Source organism: Gavialis gangeticus, unplaced genomic scaffold (genome assembly GCF_001723915.1).
Source record: "Gavialis gangeticus isolate Ggan-Ray unplaced genomic scaffold, GavGan_comp1, whole genome shotgun sequence".
Classification (NCBI taxonomy): domain Eukaryota; kingdom Metazoa; phylum Chordata; order Crocodylia; family Gavialidae; genus Gavialis; species Gavialis gangeticus.
In genome coordinates, this window is record NW_017729031.1 from 17,922,918 (window position 1) to 17,941,164 (window position 18,247).

Below are 18,247 nucleotides of genomic sequence, written 5' to 3' on the forward strand. Positions count from 1 at the left end.
CCTTAATCTGGGCAGCTAGTCCCAGTTCCATCTCTGCCTTGGCCTTCCTAACTACCCCCCTACCAACTATGTCAAGCTCAAACACAAAGCCACAACCAAACTGGTCCTAACAGATACAAACCCCTCTGGGTCTCCACTTACTTCTTCTGGGCTCCTTTGACTTCAATCTCTGGCCACCTTTTCTGCCATGCTGTCCTTTGGCAACCAAGGCTAGACAGCCTCCTCCCTGTCCAGAGGCCAGACTGCCCCATCCAGTCATGTGACCCTGTCTCCTGCACTCAGGGATCAAGTTTCTGCCCTTTGCTAGCCCCTGGCACAGTTCACTTGGGCAACATGCTGTCACTTTGCCCTCAGTCCCTCCCCCCCACCCAAACTTCCTATTAACAGGGGCAGGGGTTCCCTGTTACAGGTAGGGAGCTTGGATTATACATGCACCAATGCACTTAGATGTCACACCTAACTTGTAGTAACACTGATACCCAGTGGCATCCTCAACTCTGACTGTACAGTGGATGGGATGAGTTAGGTGCTAATGAGCATGCCTACACTACACATTACAGGGCAATGTAGGGATGCCCAAGCCAGCCATAAATGAGATAGCTCAACTCCCAAAGCAGTCTAGCCATGATAGCACAGAGCTCCATGAAGGCTAATTTACCTTGATTCACACTATGTAGTGGAACTCCAAGAAGCAAGAAAGCTGAGCAGAGAACTACCTAGCTGCTAGACAGAGTAAAGGAGACGGGCAGCAGCAGCTGAACAACTCTGTATCCAGAAAGATGCCTATCTCTTCTCAGTATTCTTATCCATGAATCATCTTCCTGGACTGAGATGCCTAAAGTCCTCCATTTCTCATGAGAAACTGCCCAGTTGTTCAAAGTAGACCAGCTTCAGTGGCAGACAGATGCTTTCCTGGAAGATCCAATATGTAGAAGCAAAAGGCATGGCCATAGGCCTTAAGAAACCTGGATATCTTGGGACTCAATATCCTATCACACAGCCTCCCTTCCTCAAACCTCACTGTCATTTTGTGCAAGGACTATTCCAGTAAGTGTGCACTGAGGTCCCCTGTTGAACCAGCTGGTGAAGTAGGCAGGGAAATACTTTGTTTGAAAATCCCACTGATTGTAGGTATAAGCTAGGGCCTCAGATAGTTTGGCGGTGTCAGGATTTAGATAGCTGTACACAGACTGTAGGTAAGACTTCAGTTGTTTACAGAATGAGGTGGCAGCTGAGCAAAGCTTTTAGGATCCCAACAGTGCTTCAGTGTTGGACTTGGGCACCAAACTCCATTTGTGGTTCAGTCCCCTTGTTCCTTTATGTCACTGTTTCCATTGCATTTCAAATAATCTCAGGAAATTGCATGAGAAACTGAGGTAAGTTGTTTTAACTACTGCAATCATTTAACTGCAATAAATCAATCATAGGGTCCCAACAATATTTATATAACTCAGTTTGACATTTAGGTTACAAAGGTTAATGGAATTCTCATTTCTACATGTAGAAAGACTATCTCTGTTGTGAATTAAAAATAGAAAGCCCTTAGCTGAATCTTGAGGTCACCTATGAATAAATGTGAACAGGTGTAAGGTTTGTACAGCAGCATGTGGCAGTAACACTTAGGATATTCTATCACAGAGAAGGGCCTTTTTTGTTAATGAGATGGCAGGTGTGTTTATCAAGCCATGTGGCTAAGAAATATTCTTGTTTGTCTGCCAAAGAATACATGTCCAACCTACGTAATAGGTACTAGAAAAGTTAAATAAGGCAACAGTGGACGTGAAAATAGGGAGTTTACACAAAAAAGAGTTGTCACAAAAAATATTTCGAGTATAGGAACACTTGTTTCAGTGGGAAATGGACTTTCTCTGTACTAGATTAATACTGGAAAGCACACACAGGCTTCTGAGGCCACTGGAAGTTAAGTTTATATACCTAGGTAGGAACTAGAAAGACCCATCTAGCTACATTCTTTTAAGCAATAAGCAAACCTCCATGCTACAGAAATGTCCAGAAACAACAACCAATCACATCTTTCAAATAATCAAATTTTATGTGTTTAAAAATTCAGCTCTGCATGGACTACAACTTACTAATGAATAAAACACCAAATGATAAATTGATTGCTTGTTTCTTTGTGTACTAATTTGTGTTACGGCTTTGCAGTCTTAAATTGCCCGAGTAGATTTTGTTTCTTAAACACAAATTACCAATGAACTGTCTATGGTAAACTCTATGCATCAAAGGTAATGGGTTGGTTTTTTTCAACAGTGGTTTCTAGCTTGCGTTCACAAAGATGAAAATTACATTTATTAGACTGTGCATAGATCAAATGAGAGGCATGTGTGCACAACACTTTAAAGTGGGTTAAATGCTTTGGCACCGCTTTAATGGTGTTGGTGTTTGCAAATGTTGGTGGCATATGCACAGTAATTCCAGCTACTGTAACAAATTTGGTGGCATAATGCTCTTTAAATTACTTGTGGTGTTTAACCTCCTTGGAGTTTTAGTTTGCTGCCCTACAGCTGCAGAGTGAAGCACTGGACTCCATGCAGCTCAGGGGCTCTGCAGGAAGCCTGCGCAGGCAGCCTGGCAGCAGCCTGGGAAGGCAGGCACCACCTTTTTTCTCTGGAGCCTGCCTGAGCTGTAGGGGGGCCTGGGGCTTCCCTCTGAGGCTGTGGTGCACCCTGGGACCACCCAAGCCAGGTGCCTGTGGGTAGATGCCACCTGGGGGGCCTGCCGCTGCTGCAGAGGGAAGCACCAGTCCCCCCGCCCCCCCACAGCCCAGGGTCCACTCTGCCCACTGGCACCTTGCCCTCCCCTCCCCACTGCCAGAGAGGCAGGTAAGTTTGGATGTGTGCATGACACGGGGGTTTAAAGGGCCCTAAATTGAAGTGGTGTTTTAAAAAAATGACTGCTTCAATTTAGGGCCCCCCATTTCATAGACACACCCTTAGCCAATTTGCACAATTACCAAACGAGAATGCAAAACCAGTGTTATTTTTTGATGGTATGAAAGATGAAAGAAAATGCTTGGTGGGTCAACTGCCATTCTACATAGTAACAGTCTGTACAACACTGTGATAGAACAGTACTGTTTATAAATTTGCATTATAGTGTGCCAGTATATTTTTATTATGTTATCTCTTGCCTACTGTACTAGCAGCAGTTGGTCTGTGTGAAGTGCATTTGCAATGCAAAGTATGACATTGTTTTAACCAGTTTTCCAAATAGGACAAATATTTCTAAATATATTGTCATTATGAGATCATGTAGGTGGTGGGAGTATAGGAATAGAAGCTAGGTGTACATCTCTGTTGGAATTTAGAAGTCATTATTGTTCACAGTATTCAGCAGTGACAAAGGAAGCTATGGGAAGGTATCAGTGTCTCCTGAGAGAAACAGCAGTATTTCTAAGCATGGGCATTTCACTCTGGCAATGTAACTGTCATTAATTTGCCTTGTAAAGAACAAGAAAGTGTTCCTATTTCTTCTCTTTAGAATGTGCTAGATGCACTGCCAGCAGGGAAGCTGCAGGCCCCAACTGTCAAGAGTGCATCAAATTGAGGAAATGCTCTCACACAGTGCTTTGAACCTGCTTCGTCCCTAATCATCATATACTGTTAGAAGATAAGTTGATGGCTAATAAATGTGTTAACTCCTCAGTTTGCAAAAAGGTGTATAGGATTTAAGCTGAACTTATTAAGAGAAATTACTTTTCTCTCCAGTCTTAGATGACAGTACATATGAAGATTTGCTAGTGCTTTATGCATAGAGTATAAAAAGAGAAGCCCCTCTGGTAATACCAGTTAACCAAGTTGGGAACTTTGCTCACATGGGTTTCTTTCCTGTAGTAGTTGCAGCACAGAGATCTCTACTGCAGTGCACTGGTCCTGCCATTGATATCATAGCAAGGCATAGTCATTGAAAAATTCTTAAAGGTACAAACTCAGATAATGATGCTGTTATCTATAGCTAAAGTTGGAAGCAACATCTTTTTATGCTCTCAATCCAGCTCTGCAACTATCTTGTTTAGTTAGTTGCACATTTCCAGAAACAATTAGCATTTCCAGCACAAATTACTAAATGATTTTTTTTTTATAGGAAAGGAACTGCCAGGCTAGATTTTTAAAGGGGCTCAGATCAGCCTCCAATTGTCTTGGTAATGTTTTACAGCCAGTGTAAACTGTCGGCACACGTTAGACAGCTCGGTACTATCGATCATCTCAGGTGTCCATGAATAATTTTAGGTTGGAAATTAGATTTTTTTTCCAGCCACCAGAGAAATGAGTAGGAGTAGGATTGTGTGTGCGGGGAGATCTTAACTAGTTTTAAGACATGCTTATGGGCAGAATTATGGATCATTGTTTCCTGAGACACCAGGTCCTGGACTTGATGTCCCAGGAAGACACTTTCCTTCTATGCTCCCAATATTAACATCTGTGTTCATATTTCATTATGCTTGCAAAGTTGAAGGTTAATTTTAAAATAAATCTTCATTAGGGTCACTGCTCCCTGTTGTCTTTATGCATTTTACAGTACACAGTCAGTCAATGCTTAAAAATAGAAAAACCCTGGCAGCAGGAAGTAGAAGCCATGTCTGCTGTCTCCATGGGAAATGACCTACCTACAAAGATAAAGAAACAGGCTCCTTCTGATCCCAGGGCTCTGGCACCATCCAGCCAATTCTATAGCCATGTAATTAGTATAGTGATAGAAGTTATAATTTAGGGATGCTACCTAGCAGGAGAAAGTTGGGAATAAAAAAATGGTCCCTCAGGCAGCTACTAGCTAGTAGGCCTGTCTGAAAAGGGATGTATTTGATTTGGATTTGGCTGATTCAGAGAACAGTAATTCAATTCAGAGATTTGGATTACTGTCCTGAATCAATTCGGCCAAATCGGCTTCAAAAGATTCAGCACTGATTTGTAGAGATTTGGTGCTTCGGCCATAGACTATAATGGGGAATAACTGAAATACCTATAATGTTGTCATTTTTTGGCAGATTTGGATGAAAAGAACAGAGATGATAGCCCTTTCTGAGGGCACAAAGCCTACCAAGCTTCAAGGAGATAGGTATAGGAGTTTCTGAGGAACTGCACCTCAAACTGCTGAAAGCAAAACTTGTGTCACTTTTGTGTGTTAAGACAGACTTAGATGAAAACAGCAGGGATGGTGGCCTGTAACAGGGGGTCTTCCTGGTGCTGGTTAGATCTCCACCCGCCCACCTGTTTCTGGGCCAGCTGCCTGCCCTCTTTTGCTCAGGCAGAAACATCTCACAAAAGGGACAGAAAGGCTGCAGACAGAAACATATAAGCTGTTTCTACGTCCCTCCCCCAGAGCACTGTGATTGGAAGGGGACTCAGGCAAAGACCATAGTCACTGGCAACCTAAAGTTGTCAGTCTTTCCCCGCCCTACCCCCTGCGCTACTCCCCATCCCTTTTTTCAGTTTATGTTCCCCTGAAAGACTGCATTCTGAATCTCTGTATATTTTCTGTATCTATTCAAAGGCTCCGAATCAATTTGGAGGGGTTTTTTGGTCTCTGGATCCAATTTGGATTCGATGATTCGGCCTCTGATTCGGGCTGAATCTTATCTGAATCAAATCAGTAACTAAAGCTTCTCACACCCCTACTAGCTAGCTAGCTAGTAAAAGAGAAACCAGGACCTGCCGAATTTGCCTACTGCTCTACAGTAAAGTTCTATTTAGTTCTTTTAATTCATGTATGCTGTGTTTATTAAACCTGCTGATTACTACGGTTAGGGTTTTCTCCTAAGAAGACCCTAAGAAGATGTAAGGTCTCCTAAGAAGATGTAAGGTCAAATTCTTTCAAAGCATGGAGGGTCTAGAACCTGGGTATTCCACTTCCAGAAGCTATTATGCAAAAAGTGAACACCTGCACCAGTTTTTATTTCAAGCTGATTTTAATACTGGTCATAAGAGTATTACTCTGAGCATGGTTCATAGTTTGGGTCCTTTCAGGGATTTAATCACCTCCCTATAACCAATCTGACTTTCACCAGAGCTTAGGTAGGACTTAAGTGCTTAGGTAATCAAATAAGATTTTTTTTACCATACCTAGTGTCTTCTGGGCATGTGCAGAAGCATGATGCAGAACCTAAGGTAACTTTGTATCCAAAATGGTGGCTCTTCAGGACTTAGACACCTAACTTCTGTGTAAGTCCATTTAGGTGTCTCCACAACCAAACTAGATCATATCTGACCAGAATAGTTTATGAGTAAGCCAGATGCTGAAATTTGTTTTGCATTTATTGTTTGACAAACAATTAAAATAATGCAACAATCAAAGAAAAAAAATCTGTCATCTGATGGTGAATTGTGATTGGTGAAAAGGTCTACCTTCTCATATAAATGTGTTACAAATTGGTTACCCAGCTCAATGGAGAATAAAATTCAGACCATGGCATTTTGAAGTCATTTGTAATAGGACACGCATTATAAAATGCATGAATCTAAATTCTGATCTCAGCTATGTCCATGTAGATGAAAAAAATGTGTCCTATGTTTACATTCTGAACAATTGGTGCTGATCAACATGCATCTGCCTTTAATGTAGACCAGATGTGGCAAAATTCATCTTTCTTTTACCCCTGTGCCACTCTATTCCTTTGTGTATTGTATATATATTTATATAATACCATCCTGCTGGATAATGCAATTATGAAGGTGTTTTTTCTTATTATGGTGATTACAGCCTCAGAATCACTACAGGTTAGCAGCTGTAAATCTAATGAGAACTTTAACTGAAACCAGCTGAACTAGATTGGATATAAAAAACAGGCTTATTGTTAAAGTTGTCATGATGCTTAGAAGTCCCTGATTCTTCTAAATGTTACCAGAGGCCTACAGAGTTAACCAAAACATAGATTACTACATCGGGGAGGGTCGGGGGAGGAAGGGGGCAAGAAGCTACTTTCAGACAATGAATCAGGATAAAACTCCACTAAATAAAATAAGTTAATATTCTTATCCAGCAGCCAAAGGTTTTCGTATATGGATGCTGAATTTCTGTCATTTCATGATATGCATATCTGGTAAGACCCACCAGACCTCATTCAAGTACTAGAGAGTATAAGCTAGTTTTCTGTAACCAGATCCACAGGACTATTATCCAGGCTCATTGTACTATTAGCTAAAATTGTGATCATATAGTTCCTATATAATTATACCTAGTGTAATAAAGATTCTTGTGTATTTGAATATTTAAAGTAAATTATGTACAGTAAATGCATTTTACAAAGGTTGAGGATTGGTGATAAACAGGACTTCAACAAAGTCATTAGAATTAAAGTTTTATTGCCATACTTGTGAGTATACAACTTTATTTTATGCTTGTCAAGCAAGCCTCAGAGTATTTCAAGTCCATGACCCTTTATTTTAATAATTTTAAAAACATTCTAGAATGCTGTAACTCAGGCAGATTTTCTGAATATGTAAAACTGGCTGCATTCAAACATTCATATAACCTGGAAAAAATTCTCCCAGGTCCATTCTTCTGGGCTATGGACAGAAGTTACACATAAACCAGTTTAGGTGATAAGAAACTGGTTTAAACCTGTAACAGAACAGAAGTTCAGTGCACATAAACCAGTTTAGGTGATAAGAAACTGGTTTAAACCTGTAACAGAACAGAAGTTCAGTGCACATAAACCAGTTTAGGTGATAAGAAACTGGTTTAAACCTGTAACAGAACATAAGTTCAATGCACACAAACCAGTTTCAAAATCCTTGACACTGGTTTAAGATAAACCTAGTCGAATGTAGTATCAGATTGACTGATTTGGGTCAAAACAATTCATGGAACTTCTGTCCCAGACCCCTTCATGATTTAAGTTAAATCAGAGTCCCCCAGCATCCTGGCATACTTTCAACCATCAGCTGACCTGTCTACTCTAGTGGAGCAGGGTTGGCCCCACCCCTCTCCTCCCTAGCCAAAGCACTATCACTGCTCCTGCTGGCTGAGATGGGGTTGGGATAGGAGGGCAACAATGCACCGTACTGACTCTGACAGGCTGGGAGCTGCATCCTTGCAGAGCTCCAGGGTCCAGCCACACAAAGCTGCACCTGGGGGTGACCTTGCTTGGCATCAGGGCTACACTAGTCATACCTGACATTTCTTCCAACCACCATCTCCTATGAGACTCAGGCTAGCTCTGGGCCAAGGCTGGGAAAAGACAGTGGGTGGAAACTGGGTCTGTGCCAGGGACTGGGTCTGGGGGAGATTGGTGCCAGGCCAGTGAATGTCTGCCCACCATGCCTTATCTGAGCTGGGAGCCAAAGATGAGCACATCCCCTGGCCCCTGCAGCTGTGCCCATATCTGCCTCCCACCTCCTTCCCCTGGAGCTGCCCCTGGTGCCACTGCAAGCTGTGGTGGGAGACAGATGGCCCACTTCCCTGCTGCTGGCAGTGCTGGGCCAGGCTGGGCTGGCTATGGGAGGCCCTGGCAGGGTGGCACTGGGAATAAGTGGGGCAAAGCACTACCAGGACACATCCCCATGGGCAGCAGCAGTTCTGTGTGAGGTGGCGGGGACAGCCCAGGATCTGTGTGGAGCCAAGCCAGGCCAGGCTACAAAAGCAAGTATAGGTGGCCAGAGACTGGGCTGTAGGGGCCACCAGGAGGAAACTGAGGGCTAGCTTCTGCATGGCCAACATGTGTCCGGGTGCTGGGCAGCAGCTCTGGTCCCAGCAGGCAGTGAGTGCTGCCCAAAGGCAGGTGTGTCTGTCTAGGGAAGAACCTGGACATGCCCCTCCCGTCTTCTGCTCAGCTTCCCTCTGCCACTGCAGAAGGGAAGGGAGGGCTGCTTTAGTTCCCCCCCTCCCCGAATTCTAGCCTGCGTCACTGCAGGCATATGGCTGCATTTCCAGAATCAACAGTGAGTGTCTATTCACTTGCAAATTGGTTCAATCTAGGCAGGTTAGACTAACCTGCAAAAATTGAATCAGTTCAGAGTTGGACTTTTTGAATGTCTGTTCCTAGTCGTAGTGAAGAAAATTATCCAGAGCTATGAGTACACATATTTGTATGCAGAGGCACTGAAGACTGGAAAGCTTGCAGTAATAACACTGTGAAACCAGGGTGGACCTTGTACACACATCTCAGTGTGCTCTCTAGGCTTTCTTAGTCTACCTGGGGGCAGATGCAGCAATGCATAGGACAGCCCTGATTGGTCTGACCTACACTGTTCATGGTCATCCTGTATTTGAGGATTGTGAATGGGGCCTCTGCTGGAACAGACTGTCTCCCTGGGAGCAGGGTGCTGGAAGACCATGTCCTTTTCTGAAAGAAGCCATAGAATATACATACATTTGCTCTCCCAAGAGAAACTCTCTCAGAAGTGACATAACTCTGGTTGCACTCAGGTTATTTTTCTCCTGGAGTGGCCATTTTTATTCTGGGGGGGAAAAAGCCTGAACATCTATACACTTGTGGTTTCCCCTGGAAGAACAGTAACTATCCCAGGAGAAACTGAATGCCCATGCAAGGCCTCTGTAATATGCTTAAGCAAGAAGCAGCACACAGCATAGAATCTATACAAGTTTTCAGACAGGTGGATTACTTTATTTATACTACCTTACTAAATGGACCTCAGTTCAAATGTGAAAAATAAGAAGGTGTTCTTCAGAAGCACAAGGCATTCCCAACTTGTTGGGGTCAGAGGGATGGGGTAACCACAGGACCCATAATCATGGGTCAAGAATTAAGTAGAATTATTACTAATAGAATCAGTCACCAAACATTGGGAACTTTATAAGTTCTAAACAAGAGATTTTATAATAGGATGTAAAAACTGAAAGTAAGTTACTAGATTATGAGATCTTTACTAATTTGCAAATTAGTTGGAGAATGGACCATGTCTTTATACAACACATAACTCACTACTGCATCTCAGGATATAATAGCCTTCAATCTAAGGGAATTATTTGTAGTATAAACTAGTAACAGAAAAATATTGCCTGCACTTAAAAAGAACTTGTGAATTCCCAAATTCAAGATATTTATATTTAGGTATTATTTGCAAAGGGATCTTGATCTCTTTTCATGTGTGATCAAACACTGATGTTTAATGTGCTTTTTCTTGAGTATTAACTCAGTAGGCAGAGTGCATAGATATCAAAGCTTTCAGGTATGTGAGGATTCCTATATTCCAAACCCCTCTATCTGTACATGTAAAATATCTGGTGTGTACTGTACTGATATTAAAACTTGGTACATCTGTGTTTGTAGAGGTTTATACATGCAAAGCAGTAATGTAATTAAGGGTAGGAAAATGGCACAATTTAGAGGGGGGGTCAGAATAAGCCCCCCCCCCACACACCCTTTTCTGTCCATCTGCTCTCTGGTGCTTGGCATCTCTTGCTCCCCACTTCTTCCCCCACGTAATACACCAAAGTTCTATTTCTATTTTCATCTCTGATATAAAGTTCCAGAAATATTGGCCATGTTTAAAAAAGCATGGTCCATAAAATGCTGGCAATGGCAGTGTTAGTCAGACTTCAATAGAAATCCCTATATCTTGATGCCAGTCTTTTTGTAAACATGTCCAGGTAGCAATAAGTGTAGACAATTCTCAATATTATATTGTAGGTACAGGGAAGTTTGCATAAATTAGTCTGAATAACTGGAGGAATGTTGCCAAAGTTCAGAGTCTACCATGGGAGTAGTCTGGATAAAATGTGTGATTCTTGAATCATAATTAGCCTGCATCACAGCTTAGGCATGGAAACAACTCAGGTTCTCAAAGGGACAAACCATGGAAATCAAATTTCCATCTGAATAGAGCCCAATGGGTTCTAAAATCAAAGCCTGAGAGTTCGTTTTTTGTTACTGCTATTTAGGAAAGCAACATTTGCAAGTGTATGTTTGACTGAGATTAGGAGGTAAGAAAGAACCTTTTTACTTTATTCCACTTCTTCATTCTGAAGAGATGAGAACAAAATAGACCAATCAATAACAATAATTATTATTTTCTTTTTATTGATTGCTCAAAAATCCTTTAAGACATCATCATTAACTTAAGGATAACTTGAGAAAATTTATGAGGTTTTTAATTTTCTCCTGACAAAGCAAAGTAAGTGATTTCTACATTCAAATGCTGAAATTTCTGGTTCCATAAGCCAGACCAGAATTAGTGAAGATGAGACTTAGTAAAATTTAATGCAGTAATTGACACAATTTGGCATTGTTGCTAGTTCTAATTGGCACACAAGATACATGAGGCTATATTTTATAAAATAGCAAAATTATAAGGTTCACCTGTTTCATTAAACTGCACATCACTTTTTATTTGTCTCATACATTTGGCTGTATTTCTGCTCATTGCATTATTTGTGGATAAATTTATTTTTATGTGAATTGCCAGTCATAGAGACTGTAATATTTCATTCACTCCCAGAATGAATACAGCACAAGTGGCCATACTGCAAGCTTTCCCAAATTCAACTCCCACTAAAGTCTACTGACTTTAACAGAAGTGGTATCAAGTTTACTGTCACTCTAATATGATTAAACCCTAAGCTGCAAGAGCAGGGTGCAAGGGACTGTCACCAAGGGTACTAATTAGTGCCAATTGTGAATTGTGAAGGTTGAATTTTCCAATGTAGAAACTGGGATGAGATGATAAGCAATTTTGTATAGGTCAACAGAAATCCAGATGGTAGTGGCTAACATGAGATGGGTTTTTAAAGTGGCAAATGAGTAATACAATACAGGGTGCATCTATACAAGACACTTTACTATGCATTAGACTAATGCTCAGTAGAGTGTCAGCCTCTACAAATGCACAGAAATTATTGCACTATAGATTAGTCCAATGTACTATTTTCTAGTACTTGTAGATACAGGTACTAAAAATTACACATTAAACTAATGCACCGAAGTGCACGTGTAGATGCTGATGGGGAGCAAATTGTTCCCAGTCAGCCTAGGCAGCAGGAGACTACAGAGGGTGGGGAGAGCTGTCCTAGCTCAGTGTGATTCTGCTTCCCAGCCATGTGGAGATCAGGACCCCTCCCAATCTCCACATGACTGGGAGAGCTGTCCTGGCTAGCAGGCAGCTGCCACCTACCCACGTGTGTGGTGATGTGGAATCTCCCTGACCAGCCACAGTGCTAGTCTCCCACCTACCTCTGGGCATGCTGCCCACCTCTCTCACCTGCCACACCCTGTTGTTAAATGATTAAGGTCTTTGTCATGGGGGTACAAGCATGAGGGAGTGAGAAGCCCCACCCATCAGGGAACCCAGGACAAGGGGAGCACAACCCATAAAGAAGAACCCTGAAAAGGAAGAAAACTTACCCCTTGTAGGACACCGACAATCCAGGGAGACAGGAGAAAGATCTGCATGGTTCATCAGCCGCGCTTATCTGCAGCTGGAGCCAGGTGATGTCGGTGGGAGACGCCGCCCAGCGGATTCAAAAGCTGGCTCCAAGAGGGAGTGAAATGGAACTCTGGGAGTGAGAGGAGTGGTGAGGATCCCCCATGCTGAGTGCATCCAGCACCAGCAAGAGCGGGAAGACCAAAAGCAGAAGCTGATGTCAGCACCAATGGGATCAGGGAAAGCGTCCTGTACCAGTGGTGAGAAGCACAGGAACGTGGGACCCGATGTGGCTCAGTGAGGAGCCACAGAAGAACCCAGCTGGGGCAAGGCAGGACAGCCAGAATCCCTGGCTTTAAAAAAAAAAAAAAAGAAAGAAAGAAGGGAAAATCTGGGACTGACACCCCCGGAGGGCAAGCCACATAAAGATCTTGAGCTCACCTCAAGGGCTGGTGTATGGATGGGGTGTAGGGAAGGCGGAGCCCCGCATACATCCCCTGGGAAATGCAACAGTCCTGAAGGTCCCCTCAGAGGACTCCCCACCACTGAAGAACCATCAAAAGTCATGGCAGGTGAGTTTCAGCGTTTCCCTGGGAGTGACTGAGGGGCTTCTCCAGGATTGCATGGGATCTCATCATGCCCAAAACCAGGTGCACATGGTAGAGTGGCATGGGAGCGGATAATCGAACAGAGGTGGGCACAGTCTTATTTAGGTGGGAGGTTGCCCTTTGAATGCCCTGTTCTCCTGGACCTAAGTATGCAGCTCCAGCCACCTCTGTACTGCATCCCAAGCCTCATAGATGACATGCTATTTGATAGCTGGCTCAAGGCTAGACCCAACTAGACACACAGTTGTGCTTCTTTCACACTGCCTTGTTACAGACCACACTCATACCACCCCTCTCTTACCAGTGCCTCTTACACTCCAGCAGCTCTCACCCAGTCTCTTGCATACTGCCCCCTTGAGCCACACACCATCCAACCCAGTCCATGAGATCCTCAGGCTTAGCTCTCCCCTCTTTGGTCAGCCCCAGCGCAGTCTCTCAGGCATCTCCTGCTACCAAACTGCACTGACTGAGCAGTTGCTCAACTGGGAGACTACTTTAGCGCTGGCCCCACACCAAAACATAATGCCCCTTCCTAAGTCCCCTACTCATGCCCCCATCTCATGGGCCTCTCCTCAGTCTCCAGCCCACCTTTGGCCTCAGGTGCCCAGAGGCTTACCTGGACCTTGCAAACACTGCTCTTAGGGCTTCACCTCACTCGCCCCCTTGCTCCTAGGGATTCACCTCACTCGCTGAGGTCCTACACCACACTGGGGCTCAGATGCTCCTCTGGGAATGCCTGGCCCCTCCCCCCCACCAGACCTTACACTCAGTTTGCTCAGGCGCCACCTTGGGCTTGACTTGCGTATAACTGTCAGTCTCTAGGTTCTTGCACCTCACATGGGCTCAGGTGGCTGCAGCTGTGCCTGGCTCCACTACACCCTCCCTGGGGTCTTGCTCACACCAGGCTCAGGTGCCACACCTGGGCATTCCTGGCCCACCACTCTCACTCTCTGGGGTCTTGTACCCCACACAGGATCAGTTTGCCATAGCCATGCCTGGCCCCTCTATCCATTCTCCGGGGTTCTGCACCCCACACAGGCTCAGATGGTTGCAGCTATGCCTGGCTTTCAGCTGCCTCCAATGATAAATAAACCACCTGAAGGTGTGGTTAAGGTGTCCCTCCTCACCTTTCACTGGGGTAGCAACTGATCTTAGATTTCTGGGGACTGTTCTGCCATGAACATCCCCACCAGGCCACCCATCCCTGGCAGGGTGTAGTTTTAGGTCATGCCCAGAACCAAGAGCCTTCTAACCATCCCCCTAAGCTCCTGCCCTTACTTCCTAGTGTTACCAGAGCAGCAGCTCCACCAGGAGATGTTGTTTCCTTGGTGCCAGGCAGCAGACTGCTGCCCTCAGCTCTGCTGGCCTGAATCTTAAAATGGCCACTTATCAGAGCTAGGGCCTCACCTGCCAATTGCCTCTTCATGCTCTTAAAGTGGCAGACACCAAAAGTGCTCTGCCACAATGTAGAGATCAGAATTGCCCTGATCTCCATGTGGCTGGGAGGCATCTGCCTAGCAGCCCAGACATCTCTGCCAGCCATGTGGAGATCAGGATGGTCCCAATCTCCACATGGCTGAAAGGCAGCTGCCCCACATCTGGGACAGCTATTCCAGCCACATGGAGATCAGGACCAGCCCCTGTGCCTGGAGCTCCCCCTGGCTGCTGCAGGGGGGAGAGCAGAGCAGGAGCAGCCCCAAACTGAACTACTAGACACACATGGACACACATTCAGATGTGTGTGTGTGTTGGGGGGGGGGCATTTTAATACACCTGAATTTTCTGTACAGGTGCTTTAATTGCTCATGTACATGTGTCCATAGTCTGTGCCATTAACAAATTCTAAATTAGCCTATCCAAGTTAATGTTGTTTGGATGTTAAGAGAATTGTTCTTGACAATACCAACTTAGTTGTTTAGTCTAGTTAAATCTTACAGATCCATAGATTGTAAAGCTGGAAGGGACCTCAGAAAATCATTCAGTCCAGCCCCCTGCACCAAGCAGGAAAGACAACTGGGGTCAGGTGACCCCAGCAAAGTGACTGTCCAGTCTCCTCTTCAACATTTCCAGGGTAGGCAATTGCACCACCTCTGGAGGAAGCTTATTCCAGTCTGAACACCCTAGCTGTGAAGAAGTTTTTCCTAATGTTGAGCCTGAAATGGTCTTCTAGCTGTTTGTGACCATTACTCCTGGTTTTCTGCAAGGGTGCCTGGTGAACAGTTGTTCACCGACCCCTTGATGTATGCCCCAGTGTAGCGGTAAACTGCTATGAAGTACCCCCTCAGCCTTTCTTCCTCATCTGGCTTGTCATCCAAGTCTCTGATCATATGGGTGGGCCCTTCTCTGAACCCTCTCAAGCTTTTTCATGTCCTTGCTGAAGTGTGGTACCCAGAACTGGACGCAGTACTACAGTTGTGGTCTCACCAATGCTGAGTAAAATAAAAGAACCATTTCCTTGGTTTTGCTGGTGATGCATCGATTGGTGCATGCCAGAGTATTATTTGCCTTGCTGGCTACGGTGTTGCACTGCTGGCTCATGTTCATACATGTTTTATTATTACCCCCAGGTCTCTTTCATTCATAGTGCTAATCAGATCAGCATTTCCAGACTTGTAGGTGTGTAAGGGATTGTTCATCCCCAAGCGGAGTACTTTACATGTTAAACTTCATCTGGTTCCAATCCACCCAACTTGCCAGCCTGTCTAAGTGCACCTTTATCTGCAGCCCATCTTCAAGCATGACCACTCTTCCCCATAACTTGGTGTCAGCCACAAACTTTGCCAGTGAGCTCTTCACCCCCACATCTAAATCATAGATGAAGATGTTAAAAAGTATTGAACCAAACATCAACCCCTGAGGGACACCGCTGACCACTTCTCGCCAAGACAACACAGATCCGTTCAATAGGGCTCTCTGGGTCCTACACTTCAGCCAGCTTCCTACCCACCTAACTGTCTTGCAGGTAAGTCCACACTCTTCCAAATTTCTCATGAGAACATTGTGGGATACCAGATCAAAAGCTTTTTGGAAGTCAAGTTATACATGGTCAACCTCCTCTCTCTTATCCAGGTGGTGAGTTACCTGATGATAAAAGGAGATGAGGTTGTGAAGACAAGACCTGCTCAAGACAAAGCCATACCTGTTGTTCAGAATCCTACATTCAGCAAGCCTATTTCATATAGACTTCTTCCTGAATTTTTCTAGGATGTCAGCCTCCAAGGAGCTGTACTGATGCTTCACATAGAGAGCTACACCTCCACCTTTCTTCCCTACTCGGTCCTTTCTATGCAGGGTGTAGCCCTCTATGGCTATGCTCCAATCATGTAAGGAGTCCCACAAGGTCTTCACAATCCCTACTAGATCATAGTGCCCACTAGAGAGTAGGAGGGCTAGCTCCTCCTGGTTGTTCCCTATGTTCCTGGCATTAGTGTACAGGCACTTGAGCCCTCCTACTGAGACTCTCAATTTCCTGTCACACTGAAGGAAAACTATTCCCTCAGCTCCTGCAAGAGTGGCTCTCCTACTGTCCCTCTCTATGGAGCTTTCTTGTATGTCAGTCCCTGGGCATCCTCCAGTCAGTTTCTCCCTGTACCCCAGAAATCTTAGTTTAAAGCCCTATTATGCCAAGGAAAAAGGATTTCATTTCTTGTCTGGGGACACACTTTTACAACAAAATAATCTATATTCCATTATCCAAACATGTTTAAGATATAAATTTACATTTTTTTTCCTTTCTTGATATTACCCTAAAGCACTCTTCAGATACAGGTATCCTCTCCTATGGTATCTCTGCCTGATATTCCTCACTTCTCTCAGTAAGACTCAGGCTGTAGGTAAGAAATAGACGTACAGTATTCCTGTACGATTAAAGTTAGCTTATTACTTTGGAAAGCACTTCTGGGAAACTATAAAAAAATTTCCATATAATCAATTCAAAGTTTTTTTAATCCACAAGTTAAAAATGGAAATCAAACTTTAGATTACAAACCAAAGCATGCCTAGATAATTTCTTTCTCTGGAACTAAAAAAGGAACACCTCTGACCTGTGGTTTAGAAGCAGAATGCTGCTTACTTCATAGAAGACCCAGGATAAGAAGTGACCTTGAGTCGAGGCAAATAGAATTCTGATAGATCATACAAGCAATGCATTTTATTTGTATTTCATGAGTGTTATAATCACCAACTTTTTTCATCTTCCCATCCTAACTCATTTATGAAGAAGAACTGATGGTACTGGAATAGGAATACCGGTACATATTCTCCCTTTTTACCTAATGGTAGAAATCTGTTGCAATGGCTTTATTACACTGTAGAGTGGAAAAAATATCAAGGATTTCGCATAACACATCTTTGGAACTAGAGGTCTATATTCAGTGAGGAAAAAGCTACACATGGATGCCATAAGAGGAAGTTTCATGGACTGTCCTGTATCTCAGTATACAACATGCTAATAGAATCGGACACCCTAAAATCTACATTTTTTATAAATGGGAGATAAAACTTTCATTTGTAATAGTTGCTAAAGCAGATTATGAAAGTTGTCTGGAAGAAAATACAGATTGAAGGCTGTGAACGTGTTGGGTGATTTATTGGTTCTTCCTGCACTCTCCTGCCACGACTTGGATTTAATAAGAAAAGGAAGGATACTGGTAAGTTGTTAAAGCCTATGATCAATGAATATCACCCAGGTGTTACACACTCAAATTAAAGATTTATTTTCTTTAAAGTAAAAGGTCTGGTAACAGTAACCTTGCCAAATACTCCACTGGCAAAGGCACTTGATTTGCAATAGAAAAAAAAACCTTAAGCTGAAACTTTTAATAAAACTTTGTTTAAACTAATCAAAACTGCTAATTGCCTTATTAGCGTTATGTGATCCCTGCGTCTTTCAGTTTCCACCCGCGGTTTGTGTCGGGAGCAGCTCCCTGCAGCTCCCACCCAATTCTTATGATTATTTTCTAAACAGCCATTGTCCCTGTGGGGTCAGGGCTTATCTGGGCACTATTTCCCCATGCATTGTCCCAAAGCTCGCCTTCTTGTTCTGGCTCTTCTGCCAAGCCTGTGCTTGTTGCCTCAGTATCCCTCCAGACTCACCAAAGCAGTGCTCGTCGTCTTCTCACTGTTCGTTGGAGAAACTGACCTGTTGAATATTCAGGTGGTCCAGTGTTCCTGAAGTCTTTTCCAACCACAGGCAAGACTTTTCTCCTTTTTCTCTCTCTCTAGGATCTTGGTTAGCCCCTGGTTTCTCCCCTGGTGCCCATAGGTGCCTTGTAAATGTCCCACTGCCGGTTTTATCCCCAG

General features: G+C 43.8%; 1 protein-coding gene across 1 annotated transcript in view; it reads left to right on the plus strand.

Moving 5' to 3' along the window:
- The window catches only part of LOC109301348 (von Willebrand factor D and EGF domain-containing protein-like), a 451,201-nt gene that overhangs the window by 103,621 nt on the left and 329,333 nt on the right, over positions 1 to 18,247 (plus strand). The window lies entirely within an intron of this gene.